This window comes from Protopterus annectens, chromosome 12.part0, assembly GCF_019279795.1.
Source record: "Protopterus annectens isolate FY-2018-M chromosome 12.part0, PAN1.0, whole genome shotgun sequence".
Classification (NCBI taxonomy): Eukaryota; Metazoa; Chordata; order Ceratodontiformes; family Protopteridae; genus Protopterus; species Protopterus annectens.
The window spans coordinates 1,200,169,088-1,200,185,487 of record NC_056746.1 but is presented as its reverse complement, the minus strand read 5'-3'; positions in this window follow the sequence as shown (position 1 = coordinate 1,200,185,487).

Here is a 16,400-nt window from a genome sequence, read left to right as displayed (position 1 = left end):
TGCATCCTCTACTCATGTCCGGGATAGACAACGAGCACCTGGGCTGTCTACTCCTCAGTTTTGTTTGGTGCCGAGGCACACTGAAACCTCCTCTCACTTGACATCTTCACTCCTGAAAATAGAACTTTGTTAAAACGACTCATTCATATAAATGCTAACTGAAGTTCCACTCAGTTCTCATGTAGCAATGGTATGACCAGTACATTTATTCAAATTACATTTTAAAATTGGTGCATGTCAGATGGTATCAGACTATTGGAGTGCACTGGGCACAAGTCTGAGACAGTTTACTAATATTTAATGGTAGTTATGTGGAGTTTCTTCTTGTTATGCTGAGCTGTTGGTTAAAGCTCCAAATTTTTAGACATTACATGGCCATGCACAAACAGGATTTCAAAACACTGAATGCTGATGCAGCCCATTAATTATGTATGGTGCAAATGGTACTTTAAAGTGCAATAGGTGCACTCACTGCAAGGTATAGCTGACTTACAGCTACCTTCAAAGGTAAGCTGTCAGCTGATAGCATTGCAGTGGGTGACTACACTACTGTCATTACATATCTATTTATATTTAATGTTTATAATTCAAATTGTACATGTTAACAGGGCTTTTCTGGTCAAACATGTCTGCAATACAAACTGGCTGTGACATAATGGGTGGTTGTAGGATTGAACAATATGCATGCAAATAAACAGACCCTGTAAAAAGTGGATGAAAATAGCATAAAGGAATATCACTAGTAAATTCTAGGTCACGTTCACTATGTCTGGTCTTAAAGAAGAATCCCGAATTCTGAGAGTTTCTGTAAGTTGCATGTCAGTACTTTATGATATTCTATTATGCTACTAATGAAGGGACTATAGACATGTGTAGAATATCCATAGTTCATTGTGATTAACCTGTACTGTCTGTGTAATTCTTATTTAGAATGATGAATTTTGAGGGTTTCCGTAAGTTGCATGTTTACTGCATAGTTTACAAATACTCTCTAATGATTAGTAATATAGCAATAATTGTTAGTACATTTAATCTGATACAGACAATGAGTCGATGATTTTGACTTTTCACTGCTTACTGTGTTGATATGTAAAGTAATGAGTGTGGGATGCAAGGACTGCGTGGTTGTTGTAATAACCTCTGCAATGGGTTCAAATCCAACATATGACATACAAATAATGTAATGGATTGTCATATGTGATGTCATTGTGACATGTCTTACATATTTACATGTTGTTTTCATATCCATTATGTTCTTTAATACATAACAGTAATATACATCATAAAAGATTATTTTGCATAATTCGCATCAGTAAGGAGAACCATACCTCTCAAATGTACAGATTTTCAACAGAATGTCCAGATTTTTGCCTCATGTTTTTGGTCTGTTTCTCATAAAGTTGTAGTTTTCTGGCAAATCATTGGCAAACCATTGAGGTTCAAAGTCAGAAAATAATGACAGACATTTGAGTTTCAGACTTCATACCATTCAAAAAATTATGCTAATACAAAACCTGTTATTCTATCAATTTTCTAAGTTTAAGAACAAAAAAGACAGCAACGGTAAAACCAAAAGAAAAACTGCTATGGCGTAGAGAACGCTGTCACGCCAATGTCTCCTGGGATAAAAACCAAGCCAAACCGTTAAACTCAAGCAGGTTCCAGATAAAAATCTCCGAACTGTTAAAATACTTCCACTTTATTGAACAGAATAGAAAAAGTAGCGCCACACACACAAAAGTGTGCTTCCTCAGAACACTACTTTCAACTTAGTCATTCATTATACATATATTCCAAAAAATTGTGTGTGTAATAACTAATAAATATATATTATTAATTTTCCTACTTGTCTACTGCTCTTATATTTCAGGTATATATATTAATACTTCAATGTATATATTTAATACATATTTATAAAAATATAATAATCATATAAAAAAATACCCTAGGGGGTGCAATTTTAAAAATTCTTTGCATAATTGCATACTACTAATAAATTTCATCACACTCATATAAATTCAATACAACTATCCTATCTAATAAAATAATCTTTACATACATATTATAAATATAAAATAAATATATATATATATATTACTAAAAATGTGTTTACTAAAAATATGTAAAAATATGTTAAACTGCTAATATCGGTTTAACAGATATAAAATCATTGATCCCAGGTGGGGTAGTGGCATCCAACAATATCTGCCAATAACATTCTCTATAAGATAAATGTCCTTTTGTGTTACCCCCCCTAGGACTTTTAGATACTATTTCTAATATACAAAATTTGAACTCATGCTCACTTCCTCTATTAATAATATGCATTTTTATTATCCTTCTTTCTAATACAATATGTGTGTGCATATATTCTTTTTTTAAATTGTTGTTCGGTTTTCATTTTTTCTTTTCAAGCCTAAAGACTAAAGATTTTGGTAGAACATGTGTGATAGAATATAATAGATATAGTAGTAGTATTAAGGACATATTAAGTAAGCATTGGCATACACTGGTAGCCAATGAGGAAATATTAGGTTTACTAGGAATCAAGCCCAGATTTATATATAGGATGGGGCAGAACATCAAACATCTGTTAGAGAAAGGCTTGAAAAGAAAAAAATGAAACTTTAAATAGCACTAAGAGATGTGGTTCATGCAACCAGTGCAGGTATATATTGGAGGAGACAAAGTTAGAACTAATGAACTATAATAAAACCAAAATATTCCCTAAAAAAGGGAACTGCAATACACGAAATATAGTTTATTTGGCCATTTGCACGAAGTGTCCCTCCTACTACATCGGAAAAACCGAACAACAATTTAAAAAAAGAATATATGCACACACATATTGTATTAGAAAGAAGGATAATAAAAATGCGTTAGCGAGACATATTATTCATAGAGGAAGTGAGCATGAGTTTAAATTTTGTATATTAGAAACAGTATCTAAAAGTCCTAGGGGAGTAACACAAAAGGACATTTATCTTATAGAGAATGTTATTGGCAGATATTGTTGGATGCCACTACCCCACCTGGGATTAATGATTTTATATCTGTTAAACCGATATTAGCAGTTTAACATATTTTTAATATATTTTAAGTAAACACATCTTTAGTTATATATATATATATATTTATTTTATATTTATAATATGTATGTAAAGATTATTTTATTAGATAGGATAGTTGTATTGAATTTATATGAGTGTGATGAAATTTATTAGTAGTATGCAATTATGCAAAGAATTTTTAAAATTGCACTCACTAGGTATATTTTAGTAAGATATTATTATTTTTATAAATATGTATTAATATATACATTTGAAGTATTAACATATATACCTGAAATATAAGAGCAGTAGACAAGTAGGAAAATTAAATTTATTAATTAGGATGTTATTACACCTTTAAGAATTTTTGGCGCCAACATATGTATAAAATGAATGACTAAGTTGAAAGTAGTGTTCTGAGGAAGCACACTTGTTTGTGTGTGAAAGCGCTTAACCTTTTTTCTATTCTGTTCAATAAAGTGGAAGTATTTTAACAGTTCGGAGATTTTTATCTGGAACCTGCTTGAGTTTAACGGTTTGGCTTGGTTTTTATCCCAGGAGACATTGGCGTGACAGTGTTCTCTACGCCATAGCAGTTTTTCTTTTAATTTTCTAAGTTTGTAAGAGCAATATTTGAAATGTGTTCCTATTTGTGGGCTTTTGCCCCCCTCCATTATTGATGGCTTTGTCCAGATTTCCTGCTCTAAGAGGTTGAGAAGTATGAGGAGAACATAACTTGACAAATGCATATATCATCATCATTTCAGTTGTGAGTCTCCATAAAATGTATAACATGTACAGATAACAATGTCCTTCAGATGTCAAATTGAACTCGGGTTGACAATTTCTCTCAATGTGAGAATGAAATTGTAATCAATGCTCTGCACCAGCATAGCTGAAGCTTTCTTGAACAGATGGGAAATACTCTGTGAAGGAATGAGGTTTGGACTGAACTGGCAAACATGATCAATGCTGTAGGTGGTCATAATCAATCCCATGAGGCCTATAATTGATGGTGCTTGGACTTGGTCCTCCGTGTAGGTAAGTGAATATGCCACTATGAGAGGTTGAGGAATGCCACAGGAGGTGGACCACCATTAACTCCCCTAGAAGTGATCACAGTGGCATCACCAGTTGTGATCATCATATACAAGATGGAGGTATTGAAGTTGGTGTTCCAGGATGTACATGTAGGTCATACCTTTAAAACCATGGCTGCATATATACTACCTCAGTCTTTAATTATAGCAATCTTCACATCAGTCTAAACCAAACAGTATGCATCTGTAGTATCTTGTGTGTGTTATACCTCTGTTGGAATGTGGCATGGTGGCTGTTATTTTCTTACTGGTGATGTGTTGCTGTATATGTTTCCCTATGACAGTTTCACCTCAAACCTCACCTCCTGTGGTGGAGTCCCACCAGGACGTGTCCGGTATGTTTTACTATTTTTTTATTCCCAATGGTCAGCTGTATTCAATATGTAGCATACATGAAATTTCTCTGTTATAAGGGTCCCTGAACCTGGTCCAGGCATGACATCCTGCTAATTCTATATCCCTGTTAACACTGCAGTCATACAGTATTCCCATATATCATTACTAAGCTTCATCATGTATTTTTTGTGCATCTAATTAACCTGAGTCATCTGTCTCTTCTTGTAGCATGTCCACTGCCTGCCTACTCCAGTAGCCTGTCAACAGATCCTGAGTTGGGATGTGCTTTACCTCAGTGTGAAAACAAGTTTGTGAAACACAGGCCACAGATTTGGGTTTGATGTCCTGCCCAGAATGGGACAGCCATATGGGTCATGCTGATGTTGAGGGCAGTGTGGCTGGACATTCTGGTGATGTAATGACAGCAGCTGCCAGACATGATGATGATGCCCATGAGTCAGTGTCCCATGTAGGGTCAGGTAATGAGGGTGACACTTCCTCACGACTGAGAGGTACTGCCCATCCCAGGACATGTGGGAATCTTGCTGCTCTGCATAGACATGTATCAGAAGATGTTCAACTACTATTACAGGTGCATGGACATTCCCAGTGACATCATAGAGCTGACCTTTGAGCACTTTTCATTGCAACCAGTCATATAGCACACCAGCTGCATGTTTTACACAGAGGTCAGGAGCAGAGATATGTTGAGATCATGGCTGCATTAACTGCAGAACATGACAGTGTACTGTCTGTTGCAGCCTTCATTGAATGTCTTGGTATGGCTGTGTTAGAGCAGTGCCATAGTACTAACCAGGTATTGCATGCCCTAAGTCATTTATTCAGAGGTTCTCTAGGCCTGGCTTGGATACCTGTGACAAAAATATCTTGGAGTGCATCTAAAGCCATTTGTTGACCTGCAAAGCTGATAGTACAATACAGTTAGCCTTCGATACAGTAATTCCATGACAGCTGCTGTCTAAGCTGAGTAATCCAGGCATAGAAAAGAAAATATGCAACTGGATCCTCGACTTCCTGACTGAAAGGCCACAAATTGTTCGAGCTGGAAAACATCACTCAAACAGCATCACCCTAAACACCGGGGGGTCACACAAGGTTGTGTAATTAGTCTGCTTCTTTTCAGTTCTAACACATGACTGCACAGCTAAGCATCATTCAAACAGAATCACCAAATTTGTAGATGACACCACAGTAATCGGCCTTATCAAGAAGGAAGATGAGGGAGCCTACAGGGAGGAGGTGACCCAACTCATTCATTGGTGCACTGACAACAACTTAGCACTAAATGTTGGGAAAACCAAGGAAATCATCATCAATTTTACGAAGGTATATAAGCCACACACCCCTATCATCATCAATACTGCCACAGTGGAGAGAATTAATAGCACCAAATTCTAAGGGTACATATCTCGCAAGACCTCAGTTGGGCCACAAACACTTTCTACTTTATAAAGAGAGCCCAACAATGTCTCCACTTCCTTAGGAGACTTCGCAGAGCTAACATCCCCCCACAGGTCCTACTTACCTTCTACAGAGCCACAATTGAGAGCGTACTGACAAACAACATCATTGTCTGGTATGGAAGTTGCTCTCAAGCCGATCAGAAGGCAATGGATAAGATCATTAAACAAGCCACAAAAATCATTGGCTCCAACCTTCAGGACATATATTCAAACAGATGTTATAGCAGAGTCTGAAAAGTACTGAGGGATATACATTGTCCGGTCTATGGACTGTTCAAACTCCTGCCAATAAGGAAGCGCTACAGAAGCATTAGATGCAGGACATCCGGATTCCATAACAGCTTCTTCCCACATGCTATCAGACTGCTGAGCAACAAACCCATAGCCTAACCTGCTAAATAGCTAAGCAAACATTATTTATGTGTATTTATGTCATTGTTACCTACATAGCTCACTTTACACTTTATACTTTATTGTGTTTATTTTTAGTATCTTATTTTTGATTTCTATTTCAGTATTTATTTTTAAATTATTATTAATCTTCCTTCTATAAACTATAATTCTTATGGTACGAGCCAGAGTATCAAAAATTCGAGCAGTGACACACACTTTTTCCTCTGTGTTGATCTGTATGACAATAAAGTTTACTTTGACAGTATGTATTTTTTTGCACTTGGTATAACTATCTCTGTGCTTTTTAACAGTTCTGTGATGCATTTATTGCTTTGTTTGAATTTATCACTGCTTTTCAGCTTGCATTTGTTAAAGAAACATTATCCCCCGGATTCATGAAGCTTGCACCAGGAGCAGGTGTAGTGTAGGTGGCATAACACCAAATATGTCCGCCGAGCGATTCAGGTACAAACCAATCCCACGTGCACTACCGGCATACGCCAGAGCTATGCTGCCCTCGGCATAGGTATGCAAATCACCCCATGTGCAGTGTCGCACCATGCTAATTAAGGCATACAGCGATTCATGAAGTGGTGCAGGCGTAGCGCAAGCCAATGGAAATGTAAACCAAAAAACACGGTTTACATTTTCCCAAACAGAACATCGGAGTTATGGAAATGGACCACACGCATGTATTACAAAGTTAACATATGCCAATGGACAAATACACAGCCAATGGTACAAGAAAAGATGCACAGCACCTAAAAAACAACATTTAATGTCATGTCCACAGTAATGCACAGTACAACCGCAGGGCATGTGTGTGCAAACAGGAATACAAAGGAAATATATAAAAATGGCAGAAAATCGGAATGAAAGACAAATTAGGATTGCACCATAATATGCAATGGTAGGCATGGCACACCACAAGCAAGGCGCAAGGGTTGCCAGGGGCCCGTGACAGTGTTTGGCACTGTAACTATGAATTAGTAGTCAATGCCATACAAATGAGGCAGGTAATACTGAATCTCAAATGTCCCGCTGGATTAAGGATGCACCTGACAGCGCAGTGCTATAACACCGAGGAGTGTATCAAAGGTGATACATGACATCAGTAGAGGGGTGTGCCACCATATCAGTAAGTACATTGGAGCAATGCAAATCTGGCCTGGCTGTTGCTAAGCAAAGCTGAAGGACAGGGGTGGGGAGGAGGGTATAGAACCGTTCAGCTGAGAGCACACATGGTGCCCGAAAGCACATGTGTACGGTGATGAACTCGTGCCCGAAACCTGGTAAGCAGATGCACGCACCGCGAACAATAGCACAAACAGGAAGGTCAGGGGAAGAAAAGAAGGAAATGCTGAAGCAGGGTAATTGGCGTACTAATGAGCAATTAACACCAATCAACACACAGCGGCCAATCAATGGCAGTAGACAAGCCTGCATGCAGAAACCTGCAAAACAGGATAGGGGAGGCATAGGATTGCAAAGAAAGGTGTGGAGGACCTGGAATGCAAAGATAGGAGAACTGTCATAGCAGAGCAAAGCAAACTCACAGTAGATCAGCAATAGCACACATTACGCAAGATAAGCCAGGTCTAGGAAAGTACAAATGAAAGCAGGCAGCTGGATGCATGCCAGCAAATGGTAGGTGTAACGTGCACAAATGTAAACAGAAGGGCAGGAGGTAATTCATGGCATCCAAATGTAATGCAACACCAAAGGCAGCACAATAGGGGTTTCATAAATAAAACACAGAAGATACCCTGTAGCCACAATCGTACATACACACCCTATGACATCATCAGTGTTCACAGCAAAACAGTATAAAGTGTGAAAGTACCCAACACACACCTGTATATTCCCAAACACCGCACCATAGGTGTAAACAGATGAGTAACTTTTAAAATGTACATGTTGGGAGCTGCAATAGCTGTGATTCAGCAGCATGTGTTACAGACCGACGGTGTTGTGGAGGATGATGCCGACAACCACCGTAGGCCTCGGAGAAGGAGAAGAGTGTTCAGACCAAGGGTAACCTACCAGGGGCTATATGATCTGGAGATAGTAGAGTGTTACAGGGTGGACAAGGACATCTTACAGCAAATAGTAGAGCTATGCTGGCCACGCCTGAGAACCAGAAACAACAGAGGGGAACCCATCCCACTGGACACGAAGGTATGTGTAAGCTTGCAAATACTAGCCACAGGTACCTTTCAAAGGCCAACTGGAGATATAATGGGGATCTCACAGGTATTGGCATCCAGGGTACTACACCAGTTCCTGGATGCCATGTTACCACATGCCAATGAGCATATACACTTCCCCTGAACTCAGGAGGAGTTGGCTAGCAATATGCGTCACTTCCACCATGTGGAAAACTACCCAGAGGTACTGTGTGTGATAGACTGCACGCACATACAAATGAAATCACCAGCCAGTGAGCATGGTAGGTGCTACATAAACCACAAGGGATTCCACTCCATCAACTGCCAGGTCATGTGCAATGCCCAGGGCATTATCATGGATGTGTGTGCTGGCAGCCCTGGAAGCTACCACGACTCCCATATCTGGCATGCCTCACAGCTGTATCAGGTATTTGTGAGGGGGGACATCCCACAAGGTCACCTTGTGGGGGATGCTGGCTATGCACTGGAGCCGTGGATGATGACACCCATCAGAAATGCACACACACCAATGCAAGAATGCCATAATGAGCCACACTCACAAACCAGAATCATCATAGAGCGTGTGTTTGGGATGCTGAAATCACAGTTCCGGTGCTTGGACACATCTGGTGGAGCCTTGCAGTACTCTCCAGGCACGTGTGCCCACATCTTCATAGTATGTGCCATGTTACATAATATGATCCTGCGGAAACAGCTGCAGCAGGGTCATAATGGGGAAGGGTCTCACAGCCCACCGCAATTGCCAAGGCCAACACAGGCACAGAGGGATCCAGACCAGGGACACACTGTGCCAGCCCCAGTAGGCAGATGGAGGCGTGCCCAGTACACCTACGCCTTGGCAAAGAGGGAATGTATAGCACATACCTTGACGGTGTAGGCTCCCACGGACTGACACCCCTCCCCACCTGCACACAGTAACATGGATGTTACACAAACATGACTACCTGTAAATTGTGATGTATAGGTGGCCCACTGTGGAATCCTACATAGGCAGCCCTCAAACATTGTACATGCAACAGCTATGGGAACATGGAACTGTCAACACCTGAACAGTAGATGCGCCCATCAGCATCTGTTGGTGCTGTGTGTATAGGTTCCCAGGTACATCGGTAGGTACACGCCCAATTGTCAGAGGCAAAACACCAAACGGGGCAAACAGTGACACCCGTTGTCACAACATTGAGTAAGCAACTGTCGCGTACTGGAGCAGAGGCAATCGCGGGAGCACATGTGTGTAAGCACTGTCCTACACACAGTCATCACAGATTACCCACCACGTTACTGAGGGGCTCCACAAAATGTAATCATGGATGTAGTGTCAAGGCAGGAGATGTACCCATGACAGGCATTAGTCACCCCAGCATGCTGCATCCACGGTTTTATGAAAGTGTAGCAAATTATCGGGTGTACCTAATTGTGATATACATACCCAGTGCTGGAGTACAGCCAGTAAACATCACATGGACATACCATTAACTGGACCCATTAACTCATTACATCTGAGTGACACCTCCAAGTGCATCTGCAGTTACCTCCTACCGCTCCTCTAGGCGTCAAATATTGCTTGTTCATATTTGCATTAATAATTCCAAAACCATGCCCTATACGAGGTATCAGAATATTTGATCTTGAAGCATACATGATGGCAAACACAATTGTATTGATATTTGACCTATGTCAATGAGTATTTGGTAGAATTGTAAGGTGATAACTTTAGTTTTTAAAGATTCAAGCCACGCCCACTAGGAGTTAAAGGTGCACAATCAAAAGAGCTGTACTGGAGGGAATGAGTTAAGTTGTAAACTAACAGAGTCTTCCATATGAGTGTAGTGTGGAGTAACTGCTGTAGTGTACTGCACATACAAATTGACATAATTCGTGTACAACCCCCCGATGTTCAAGTGGTACATGCAGTGACTGTCGTGCATGTTCCCGGTCCCATGTCCCGCAAGGGATGTCACATAATCCCGACGGCACGGGTAATGCATTCCGGATGCAGGTTATCAGAATATGTATAGCACACGTTAGCGGGAATAAGCATTGCCCACAGCTGGTAAGCGATGTTTAAATACAACTATATGGATATGCACGAAACAGGGCTAAGTGTCACCGACCACTGCGCAGATCACGGTCAATGATGTACAGAACAGGTGACACCAGCATTAGTCACCCCTGAACAAATTGCACCTGCTCTGAAGGGTAAAATGACCACTGCCAGGAGTAGAACAGGCAGTCATGTACACAATCACCCAACACTATTGCTAGGCAAGATGTACGTACGGTAGGGTTGCCACAGTTCAAATGATCAATGTGGGACATACTCCAGATGTCAGCAGGACAACAACCCAGCCGGGACGAAAACCAGAATGACAGTGTTTTGCATAGATAAAAAGCTTATAGTCTAGTAATGGTTGCAGGTACATGTTCTATGTCCTGTAACATGTAGGTGGGTCAGATACAGAATAAGTGTGTCATGCAACTATTACATAAACTATAGGGAATATGTTTGTCCCAAAGTCGCAGGACATTTGCTATGCTCACAAATATTTTGCAGGACACAACTGCACAAAGAGGGATTGTCCCTCGCAAAGTGGGATGGGAGGTAATCTTAACCTATGGCAGGTGTGTAATGTGACAGGTACAGACACAAACGTGCGGAGTCCAGGAAACACAGTATACACTGACAAACACACAATGAAAGGCATAGCGTGTCTGTCACCACCCCTGTCCGAGATATATATATATATATATATATATATATATATATATATATATATATATATATATATATATATATATATATATATATATATATATATATATATATATATATATATCTACACATATATATAATACAGATAGAAAGGGAGATAGTAAGATATATGTCGATATACAAGGAGTCACTGGTATCTGCAAATATATAGATAGGTCGACGACATTCTAAACACATTTGAGGTACAAATAAACAGGATACCGCCAACTATGGAACGTGTCACACACTGACACGCGTAACCATGAGGATGAAAGACAGAAAGAACACAGTACTGGAACAGTAGAACCATGAGCAATAGGACGATAGTAAGGACATGTAGTCACTGTTGTCGGTGGTGCGGTCCATGTAGGTACCGTGTACAACTGTGGTTGTGAGTGATGTAGCCTGTGTATGTGTGTGTTGAGGGTGCCATGTGTGTTCCCGTGTGACTAAAGTGTGTGTGTGTCTCCGCATAGTGTGTCTGTAGGTGGCAACAAGGAGGTAGATGATTACGGTAGGTGCGGGTATAGCTATCCATAGGCATGCGCTAAACACCTGTCCCACATTGGGAGGGACAGCCCCCCCATGGGCAGGTGTGTCCTGACATGAAACATTAGAAAGGGCAACTGTCCGTGAGTGTAGGCCATTAGTATGTCCCACATAATATGCAATAGTTGCAAGAAATACTCATGCCTGTATGTAAGAAACGGAAATGTTACATGCAAACCGATAAGCAGTGAAGGACCAAGAACAATAGGTATGTAATGAGGATAAAAGTGTGTGCTATCCTGTGTACTGACCATGGCCATATGTCAGCCGTAAACACCACTGTGTGACCCGCAAGTGTCCAACTATGGCCATATGAAAAGGTGACAAGCCATGTGACAGAGGGTCTGACACCAACACCACTGCAATGACTGCAAATATCTGGGACAGACATACACGGGATAGCTTTCATTTACAAATATCCCTGCACATATCGCTGTACATCCGGAGGTATGGAAGTATGAACCGCACCTGCATACCATATAGAAACCAATTAACAATGGCCCAAAGTAAATTCCCATAATAGAGGTCTATTAGGTGATAGCACTGTAATTAGGGAAGGGGCCCACACACATATATATGGACTACGTAGAAATACAAGCCCCACAAAACCGTATATGCTACGTACACCCTCCTACATCCCCAACACTGTAAACAATAGCAATACAGACTGTAACCACAGCCCAAACATCTAGTTAGTCAATTACATCTGCTGAACCATTGACATACCTTGTGAGAGACATATAAAGGCGCCATGCAAAATTGTATCCGTCGTATAACGGAACAAACGGCGATGTTACAGGTGTTTGCAATAGTCCTTTATCAGACAGGTGGGATGACAGGTACAGTCACAGGTACAAACACATACTCAAGCCATCACACACAATCCACGGGGGACATGACCCCAAAATAGACTTGGCTGTACACAAAGCAGTTGCAATTACACACAACAAAACACAATACAGGCCGTCTCACCGAAGGCAGGGCAAATGGCCAACGCCCAGGTGGAGAATTCAATTATACCCCACTGCTGCTGCGTAATTGGTGAATGGAGTAGCTGCACAGCTGAAGTGCACGTAATTAGTCACACTGGACCACCAATTGGTGGCAGTAAACCACATGTTGCAGGTATAGACGTATATAAGGTTGACTTGCCAGATATGCAAACTGTATGCTCATACCATATAACAGTTGAAAGAGTGATACAGAAGATCGAGATAGAGACGAAACACCAGAACGATATCAAGGTATGTATAACACTAACTGTATGTATAGTATGTTCTGTTTTACTTAATGTCAGTGTATGCATAGCCTGGTTTGCAGTAATTAACAATGCCTGCCATGCATAAAGTGGGGAATGGTATTTATATAGTGATGTCTCGCTGATCGTACTAATGCTTGTAGAAGATGTGCGTCCAGCAGTGGGCCACACGGTAAACAGCATAGACACCACAAGGGATGCAACATGACACCGTTAAACAGAACAATGTCATATGACCCGCCATCAGTGGCAGGGTATGTCCAATAAGTACGTGCCATAGCAGGGGATAGTATATGTAGATATACTGTAACAGTACGCATGTGTATGGGCATATAACGTCAATGACGTCTAAGGTGGACCCTCTGTGCAAGTAATGGTTGAATTATGGGATACCATGTAAAACATGTGTAATGTATAGTACAGTAGATTGATACGCCAGATATGTTACACAGGAGAACAGGCATATGATGCATAACAAAGGTATCATATAATGATGTGAGTAGTATGTAATTAAGATATGTATAAACAGTTATGATGAAATAACTATGTACTCCACTCTGTGCATTTGCAAAGGATGCAAACATTACTCCCATACTAGAATAGCAGAAGAGATGTGACAGACAAACATGAACATGATTGGCGTGTACAATAACAGTATACATATGACCCGTAGCCATGGGACATTGTAATAGCATGACAGCCAATATATCTGGAAGGGCTATACCAGTAACCATGCACAAAGGACATGTAATAGCTGCACAGGTTCATAGTGGGGTACCATGCAGCCTGGCAAGTCAATGTGTAACAACAACTACAGTGTGCACACCAGTGGCACCTCTTCAGGGTAGTATCCTGTGAACAGAAGAGCCATGTGTAACCTGCATCACTGCACAGTACAGCCACTGCAGTGATCCCTGGCATACATGTGTCCACGATCGAGCAAGCGAGGTATCACATGAACACTGCTACTGACTGTCCATGCATGATGTACATAGGAATCATGTCCCAAAGCATGGTGAGTGTCCGGTCTGGGAATGCAACCCCCAAGCACATGTCACACACAGTCACGTGTGTGCACATATCCATGAGCATCATGGTCATAGTGGCTATTGTGTATGTTGTGTATGCGGAGTATATCCATAAACATATTTGCAGACATGGGCCCTGTCTTTGTAGCAGACGTCACCCCTGAGTATGTAGTCTGCAAATGTGTACAGATGTGGTGTCTGTACATAAGCCGCATACATTAACAGTTGTAGCTCAATAAATATCATGGTGTTTTAATGTTGGGTTATGTAAAGCTGTTGTGTAAGGTACACCCTATGCGGGGTGTTGTACCCATGGATGTGTGTATACGTCTGGTGTTCAGAGGTACAATGGGTGCCTATGTACCAGCTACACACCCAGTACAGACATGTGTGAACACGTAGAAGGATATCCATGCCACAGTGGCAATGTGGTAATCACAGGAGTGTGTGCGACATACATGTGTCTTACAAACATGTACAATGAAACATGTATCACATAGGGGACTAGCACCTATGTGATAACCAGTGGGAGGATGGTGTACTGCAAAGGTGATGTTCACACCAAGTTTCATGCAGGTAGAGGCCATGATGTTCATATCGGTATCTGTCAAAGTGACACCCGTATGGATGGGGTCTGTATCAGCTGGTGGAGCAATAATGGTGCTGGGTATGCAGTGGTCTGTAAAGCTAGGCAGGGAAGTCCCCTCAGTGGTAGCCTGTACCTCAGGGAAGCATATACCGAACATGAGGGCCCCATGACTGAGGACTGTGGTAAGCCAAGTGTAACTGGATTGCAGTATGTGATATGGTATGCCACCCTCAGTGTGTGTCCCCATCCATTAAACACATTGCATAAAATCCGGAGACATATGTTGTGATGTGCAGGTGGATGTGTATGTAGTCAATACCAGAATAGAGAATGGTGCTGAATGGCAGCGAGAGGACAATGCAGGCTGTGTGGATACCCGTGTTGTCAACAACTACTCTGGCAACTGTAGGAAAGGAGTTCAACAGGTGTAGGAGGCATGCTGTGGCCCCAACAAGACCAACCCAGCTGGCATCAAAGGACTGGAACACAACAAAGACTCAACGAATGATTTCCATGATGATGAGCTCTAAAGCCATGCATAACAGTCCAGTGAGGTGTGTAGGGCAATAGTCCCAATCGTGCAGTGTGGCGCCACCTGAGAGGAGTTTTACTGTCGCTGTGTACCAGTCAGGGGCCACAATGTCTGGTACAAGGCTATTACTGAATATGGTGTCCCAGTGGGGAGACATGCTGTTCAGAGTTCTGTGGACATCACAGCCTGGGATATTGCAGGGTGACAAGGGGCCTGTGTCCTAGGACATATAGAGTGCAGGTCAGTACTATGTAGGTGTGACTGCAGGTACACCGCAATGTACCTGCAAGGAATATGGCCCTGCAGGGAGTGAGAGGGTGTAATGTTAGCAATGAAGCCATCAGACAGCATGTTGCCAACATCACCTGTTACTGTCATGTTCCAGAGTGACAGTTGTATGTGTGAGCAGATGTGGGTATTGCATACGACTACCGACATACCACCATAATGCTTTGTGGTACATCTCAGAATGTGTCGCAGTAATGTGTACGTAGCTAGTTATGGTGTATGTGATGTGGGATCCTGTGGCCATACCGAGGCTGACCAGTGAATCACCCCACCCATGGGAATGTACACCACTGTGTAACAGCCCCCACCTGTTGTTGTAAAATATGTCCGTGGGACTGCACCCCCAGAGTGTCATCTGTATTCTGGTGTGTACCAGCATGGCTCTGTGTGGAATAGCATGAACCACATTGTTGTGTACATGCTATTTAAGTGCACTGGGGTATGTCTCAGCACTTGCATGTGCATTGTCCACCTGCACGTATGTCACGAAAGCAACTACCGCTGTCATACGACATCTGTAGTTTGTGTTGTAGTACTCATCTACTGTGTATGCCGTGAAGTGTGTGGTGCCAGTATGTGGCTAACAAGGGTGGGTAGCAGATGTTCGGATTCCACCAATGAGGGGATAACCGCAGGTGTGGAACAGCAGGCACATGTTGGTAGTGTCCATGCCAAGGATACTGTTGGTCTTGGAGGTGGTGTATGGGTCGAACCAGTTGAGCGGAGGTTATGACTCACACAAAGTGTATGCCTAATGTGTCAGTACATGTGCGGCTATCACAGTTAAGTGTGGGTTACTGTCAGTCTCACATTAGTAGCAGCAGTAGTTCCAGACACAGTTATATGCATGTG